We start from the raw sequence: 7,909 nt of genomic DNA on the forward strand, positions 1-7,909 counted from the left end.
GTGTGTGTGTGTTGTGTGTTGTAATCTCCTGTGCCTGTAGTCGTATTAAGTTCCTGGTGTTTTCCCCTGTGTGCTCTTAGTTGTTTTTCAGTTTAGACTTTTTTTTTGAGATTCCTCTGTTTTTTCTGTTGGCCATTTTCCTATTAAAAGGATACTTTTTGTTTAAAGCTCTGCTTCTGGGTCCACCTGCTTAACCTAACCCTGACAGATCCATGATTGGTTGTGTTTATTAAAGTCCTGACACTGGCTTTTCTTCTTTTCTTTTTTTTTCCAGATCAACTATTGATGGCTATCGGGATGTGGAAAGGATTTGATCAAATAAGAAACTATCTCAGACACTAATAACTAGCCCCACCTTTTTAATTTGTGGAGACAGGAACCTCATTATACAGAACCAACATTTGTAACCCTGCAACAAAAGTGGGCGATGTTTCAGAGCTCACCCTAATGATCTCAAAGTCGGCTTACAGGGGAGCTCATGGCCTTTTCAGGGTGGCTGAGCTCCCCTTAGCTCCCCTGTAATTCCAACCATGCATGTACAACTAACACCAAGGAAAGCAATACAAACAATTTTTCTTTAACCAAATAGAAAAGGCCTCAACACATAAAGCACAGCTGTAACACACACACACACACACACACACACACACACACACACGTAAACACAATGCTTCCTTTTGAAGCTGATATTTCAAAAATGTAAATATCATGTATGTGTTGATTTATTGTCAGTCATTCAATTTACTACTCACTAAAGCATCATATAAAGTGTGTGTTTTTTGAAGCATATTAAATAAGTGTGAGGGAGGGATTTGAGACACAGTGCCAGTTTCCTCTGTTTAGTTGCCAGATTGTCTGCAGTTTGATTTTCTTCATTGCTTTCAGCCATATCTGAATCTTGTTTCCTCATTGACTGTTACCTGAGAAGCTCGCTCCAGCCTGAATGGCTGCCAGCTTGACTTTGAACCTCAATTTAGTTAACTGCTTTTCATCCCAGCCTGCCATGTCCGGTGAGTGAATATGAGTCCTACTTCCTTTTTGTTGAAACCTGAAAAACAGTTTTCCCAAAACATATCACACACTGAGGAAATATATCTGAAAGTTGTCATTCACTATCTTAGAGAAAACAATAACTTTAGATACTTAATTTACATTGACCCTAAAAATGTGTTGGTTTTCTCCAGATGCTCCCTCTCACAATTCAGAGATTGACCATAGGTGTGAATGTGAGACTGAATGGTTGTTATATGAAGGGCCTGCAATACCCAAACGTTCCAGAGTGCACCCTCTTGCCTCACTGATATAAATATGGTGGACAAAATAGAAACATCTCTCAGCTATCTTGAAGTGCCTCTTGGACACACACATGGACACACACACATATACACACATTGTTGTGACCAAATACTGATTAACTTCCGACTGCAGCGCATTACTGTACATATTGCACAATCCCTCCCCTGGTGCTTATTGTATTTTTTAAAATTTTTTATATTAAATATTTGGTGTCCTATTTTTTTTATATTGTATTTATTTTTACCTGCACAAATACACCACAGCAAATATCTTGTATGTGTTAACCTGCTTGGCAATAAAACCAGATTTAGATTCTGACATACAGGTGGGGAGATTGTAAATGATAATTTGCTCACATCTGATGTCTGACCCCTTTTTGAAAGCTGAGATTTTGAGATTGCCATGCTGTGAAATAGATAACTTTTAAACGGAAGAAAATCAAAAAGGAACTTGAGGAAGTTAAGCCATATACATGATAAGGAACAGTCACCAGCTAATGAACACGTATGTGGGAGATGGATGTGGACATTTCATAGCACACTTAAATGTTCTTTAACAGTTTTTTACCCCTTAATCTCAATATATACATATATTTACCAGGAATACATTAGTTAGTATGTTGGTTGTGCAATAGCTAATAAAGAACAGGACAGACAGTGATTGCCCGTTGTGTGAAGTCAATTTTCACTTGCAGTTCTAAACATTGACATTTGATTTAGGCGTTGCTGTCATTTTAGAGCAATGTCTGCGTGGATGCTGCCACACGCAAACATACACCACCGCTCACATGTGGCGGTGAACGAGCCGCAGCTTTTTCCCTCCTGTTTTCTTCCCAGAAGTTACAGCACATATCCACAATGAAGAAATGATGCACCTGCAGTTTCTCTGTGAGAGGCAAACAGATGCTTTTGCAGGGCTTATGAAAAAAGGGTTGGTGCTTGCAGCCAATCACACACAACCATGAATAATGAAATGGTACCTCCAGCAGAACTTGGACTTTTTGTCCATCCACACAGAAGACAGTCCCAGCTCTCATTGAAATCCAGGCACTTGCTCCTGTCCTTGCTTAGCATTTGCAGTGTGGTCCCCGGGGTAATACAGGCGCAAAGTCGTGGTTCTATGCATGGCAGCATTTCTCCCTTTTCAACACCGCTGTGACCCACAAGAAGCATTCAGCACCTGAATTTCCCTATGGATCACCCAGGCAGTATAGCATAGGCATGCCCATGTCAAAGAAAACGGTGTGTGTGTGTGTGTGTGTGTGTGTGTGTGTGTGTGTGTGTGTGTGTGTGTGTGTGTGTGTGTGAAGGTTTACCCCACACATTTAGGATTGTAGTGTGTAGTCTCTCTGCATGCCACTCGTCACTCATCATTCTCTTCACTCTGAGTTATCCTTCTTTTCGCATGTTTTCAAATCTCCTTTAACTATGGGACGACAAGATTTGGATCTTCCTGTCACACAGTTAAAATATGTCTTACTGTTTTTTGTGGCTTATTATTCACAGGGAATTGTCCATTTTAAAGTTTCATTTTGGAATAAGATGTAATTAACTAGAACTGTGTGAAAACCTAATTTGAATATAGAAAGGAATTCTGCATGTTTAACCCTTCATAAATGTTACAAGTAAAGTAAAAGAAGTATCTGCAGTATTTAGGGCTCAGATGAATTGATTGCATTTATTTGTGCTTACACAACAGTTTAGCCAGTAAATATAATTATCAAACACATGCATTTGACCTAATTTTAACTGTATTTGTACTGGCTTTGTTAGCAGTATAATTGCTTCTGAGGTAAAATAAAAAAGAAAAGATTTAAGTTAGGCCCAGACACAGAAATTCTTATACCATAATGAGCGTGAGATCCATAGACAATAGGAATATTGTGCCTCTTATCAAACAAAGCTAAAATCCCACCAAGCAATCCAGTAGTTAATTAGATTCTCAAGTTGGCAGTGGGTTTTAGTCCAACGATCACATTGGCCATTGCATAGTCTATAAAAAGAAGTGAAAGTTATTAGGGATAAGTGTGTTCTGTTTTACTGTGCACAAGGCGCACAGCGGAGGACATCTGGGGTTGTCACATAGAAAAGCCGACTTTAATCACAGTTTCAGCCTCAAAGAAATTGTATATTTTACATAATGCCCCGACTCCTGCTCAATCCTGTCACTAATATTTAATCAAATTGTTGAGGACTGATTGTAGTTTCACATTTACAGGAACAACACTTTTTATATTTCAAACAGGCCTGTTGACTAACAAAGTGGCCTAGGTCATTGTGACCATGAATACTCAGTCACATCAAATTCAAGTATGACACCAGTTGTTTTTTACTGTCCAAGACTGCTCTGTCCTAATTATTTTTTTACTTAATTAAGCCTCACTTATTATTATACAAGAATGACTGTATTTGCAGTACATACCTGCTATACATAATTGTATGAGTGTTATTTTCTACATGCAAACCATACATGTGGATCAAGAATTTGTGTCTGTACAAACAGCTGATTTACTACAAAGCATTTTAATCGTGGACTATTTCCCTAGTCATTGCAATTGTGAAATTACCCCATGGTTCATTCAGGCGTCGCCTAAATTCAGCATTTTGGATTCAGGCAGACAGTAATAACCCAATAATACCGAGTTTAATGAACTTGTGAACACTAATGGAGCAGCAGTACTGTGAGCCACAGCTGAGCCTTTGTGTGAACCATATTAAGGTCACCGTGAATATGACGTTCTCATCTGGCTCTGCAGAGAGACACAAAGGAACGTCCAGAGTTTTTCAAATACAGCAACTCAACGTGCCTTTTTTTCTTTCCCCTATTGGTATCCACATAGATAGCACATCATCTCCCTGGGTCCTGAGCCATACATCTGCCGTGACATGATTGTGTCCCCTCGCACCAAGAGGGTAAATAGCATCAATAAAAGCCCCATTCAGGGTATATGTGGAAATTCGGGCGTTTACATACCTCAATGATGCAACTTGAGGTTATGTTGTTCCTTGCAACAATTTCAGAGTAGTTCATGGTACAGGTCTTTGATGAACTCTAATGTAGCCTGTAGACATGTGACACCCCCCAGATGCAGCAGCACCTACATCTGTTTCAATGTGCCATCTCTCGTAACTCCAATTTGCTTTACAGACATTTTACTTTGTGTTAATCTTCATAGGCTCTTTATGTAGAGAGCTCGCAAATGTCCCTGTTGAATTTCGATACCTATTTTTTGACTTTGATTTTCTAAGGGAAATGATTTGTGTAAATAATGAAAACAGAAATGGCTCTATGGTGAAAAAACAAATGATGTTCCAGACATCTGGCTTGACTAATTCCTGTGTCAGAGGCTGCCCTCACCCCAAGGTTCCCCTCATTAGCTTGACCTCTTACCCTGCAGTTTTAATAATCCACAATATTACTACCCCTTGTGACCCATGCATATTTATAAAGCCCTCATTATGCCATCACTCAAAGTAATCATTATCCTGGGGCCCATTATAGCAGATTTTTTGGGCACTTTCCGCCGCGGGACTGTTTTTCAATAGACACAGCACAAACCAGTGCAGACTTATCCACTTTGGCGGATCACAGGTGGCGCTGAGAAGTGACAGAGAACAAACCTTGCATATGTTGCTATGAACGACATATCAAAATATTATCTAGCCGAAAGGAGCAGGAGGAATAAAGACGCGTAGCTGAGATGTCTCGAAACAGAAACGAGCCTGTGCTTGCTTTCCAGCTACCGTAACACTGCTCTCTTCCTGTGCTGCTTTATTTGCTTGTAGCTGTGTATTGATTGCTTGTGTTCCCACTGTTGTCTGTGAGTCAAACACATGGTATCTGTTGTTGTTCCCCATGATGCATCCTGGTGTAGTCAGTGTATGTTGTCTGGTCGTGTGTGTTTTGCTGAGCCACTGTTGTTTCTTTGTTGTCTCGCTCCGGCCTTAGAAGTTGAGTGTTACTTTATCTTTTTTACCTGGGGGACACACCATTTGTTTAACAACATGAAACTGGTGCTGACTTGTGCTTGATTTAAGGTTTAGCAAGCCTTGAATTCCGATTTGCTGCTCTGCTTGCAAACCCTGACCCCTCCTGCTACGTCGAGGGATATCTGTACATTTTCAACTGGGCAAAGTTCCCCAGCAGCCAGATTCTGTCTATCAGCCAATCAATCATCAAATTAAATGATGCAATCTTTGCAGCTATGTCAGTTTAATTTGTGTATATGGGTTTTTTTTTCTTTCCAAGCCAATATTTCAGTTAGATTTAGAATGAACAGACATAACTGCCCATATTTTATTAGGTTTTGGGAGAGAGTGTAGGAGTTGAAGAATTCATTTGATTTAAAAATGCTAATAAAAAAGTTCTGCAAAGAAGCTCCCGTGACATTGATAACTTAGCTCGACCTTGTCCCCTAGAAATTATATTCATATAGCTCTCTCAGTTAGGCTGTGGTGGCAGTGTGGTCTCTGTTAAATGTATTAATGCCGTTGAGTTACCATGTGGATGGTGACGGTACAGAGCACACACCTGTCACACCAGAGGCTGGGATTCACATCCACCGTCATGTTGGTGGTTAGGCAACAAACTATTTGGTTAAGGAAAGAAAGTCAGTATGAAGTTTTTTTTTCAGTTTACCACAATATTTCCCTGACCTTGAACAGGTGCTGCAAGAAACTTAACATTGCAACAGATGTTGTACTCACCACTATTTAGTATCAATACTGTACTGCAATATCATTTATGCAGCAAGACAAATGCATCATATGTTACAATTGTATTGATACTTTTAGACACTTTTGTGACACTCACCAATATCTGTGATAAGCATTGAATATTATATGTATAGATGCTTTGCTAAACATTTTAATTAAATTATGAATTACTGTTCAGGCTAATGACTGTATATAAAGATGGACGACAAGACAGCTCACCATAAGTAATGTCAACGTGTCTCGATTGCCCCCTGGTGGCCGGCTGCAGTACAGATCATAAACCTTGCTTCCTCCATGTTGGTGGATGGGACCAAACCAAACAGTCAAAGCACACATCAAATAGATTTATCTCAAAGATGGTTTCTGTTATTTTATGTAGTTCTTGTAACACTGGTATATATGTCCAAGATTACATTTTTTTTTTGTATGTTTGGTTTTTCATTATTTCCGATGCTATAAAAACAGTGATATTAAACTGAGACGGACTCGAACCTAGCTGTTGCACTTTTATTCCCTCATTCGCTACTGTGCATACTCGGGCTCCAAATGCACAATATTGCAGTGTGAGTATCTGGCTAACCTATCAACAAGAAGTTAATAATCCACAGTTGGAGCCTTTTCATTATTCCTGTGTTGTATATATGATTTGATTGCACACATAAAATACAGCAGGATCTCCATTAAATTTTTATTAAAATATTAGGTGTTGATTTGACTTTGCAAATCCTCCTTTAAAAGCTCGATTTATAGATCAAAAAGAAGCTAACTTTTGCCAGTTGAAATGCACAGCAAAGTTGGCTGATACCTCAAAAGAAGAAGCATCTGAATACAAATTAAAAAATGTATATATTAATTTACTCAGAAATGTTTTTTTCTTTTTCTTTCAGAAAAGGCTTTTGAGATTATCACCTGCATCACAATAGAGGCTAATTAAATGAAAAGTAGCAGTGTCACACACAATGGTACATTGTGCATTCAGCGACACAGCACAGGTATTGTGGCTGTTTTGGAGATGTAACCTTCAGACTGTAGAAGCAAGGTTGTACTGTTCATCTACAGTGATGAGGGACAAAGCCTGGCCAGTAGCTGAATTTTAATTCCCTCAGATGAATCATGCTCAGAAATTGCAACTACTTTGGGGTGATTATGCTGGGTTTTTTTGAGTTTATTTGTAAGGATGATTAACTTGCCAGAAAACAGATTAGCCAACCGATCTTTGCTGCAATGAACCATAACATCAAATACGCCCCTTGTGAATTATGCTCCATGTTTTGTTTGTTTAATTTGGGAAAATATACTTAACATTTATAAATATACAGTTTGCACCAGTTTGCGGTACATAATCCCAGTTTCAGAAATCCTATCATATTTAACATTTTCACAAGCATTAATCCCACTAACTAAGAGCAACTGTTTGTATCTGTTCGTCAAAGTAGAAACGCAGAGCATATTCATGTGTCATTTAGCTAACTAAGTCAATGACTCACCGTCAACAACCTATCATTGTCCAGCAATTTGTTTGTTGGTGCGATGCTCAAACCTGTGGGCTGCCAGCAGTGGAAACTTCCTCCGACTGTTCATTTTTCTGCCAAGGATGTTGCAATATGTGACCTTCCATGGCCTCACATAAATATTTTAAATGAAAAGGCATAAATGTTAAAATGATTATAAAAAAGTTAAGACTTCCTCCCACTGTTACTGCCTCAAAAGTTGAACTGTGTACCTGCAAAAAGAACAAGCCCTGCATTATTCAATATGAATGTTTAGTTGTTACTTTATATGAATAACCCTGTGCACTGGGGAGCACATTAGTGTTTTGTAATTCAAACTAAATGAATCAATAGCACTTAGCATTCTAAATTCTTGGTGTATGCTTGACAAACAAGTTTATGGAATTG

This window comes from Hippoglossus stenolepis, chromosome 5, assembly GCF_022539355.2.
Source record: "Hippoglossus stenolepis isolate QCI-W04-F060 chromosome 5, HSTE1.2, whole genome shotgun sequence".
Classification (NCBI taxonomy): domain Eukaryota; kingdom Metazoa; phylum Chordata; class Actinopteri; order Pleuronectiformes; family Pleuronectidae; genus Hippoglossus; species Hippoglossus stenolepis.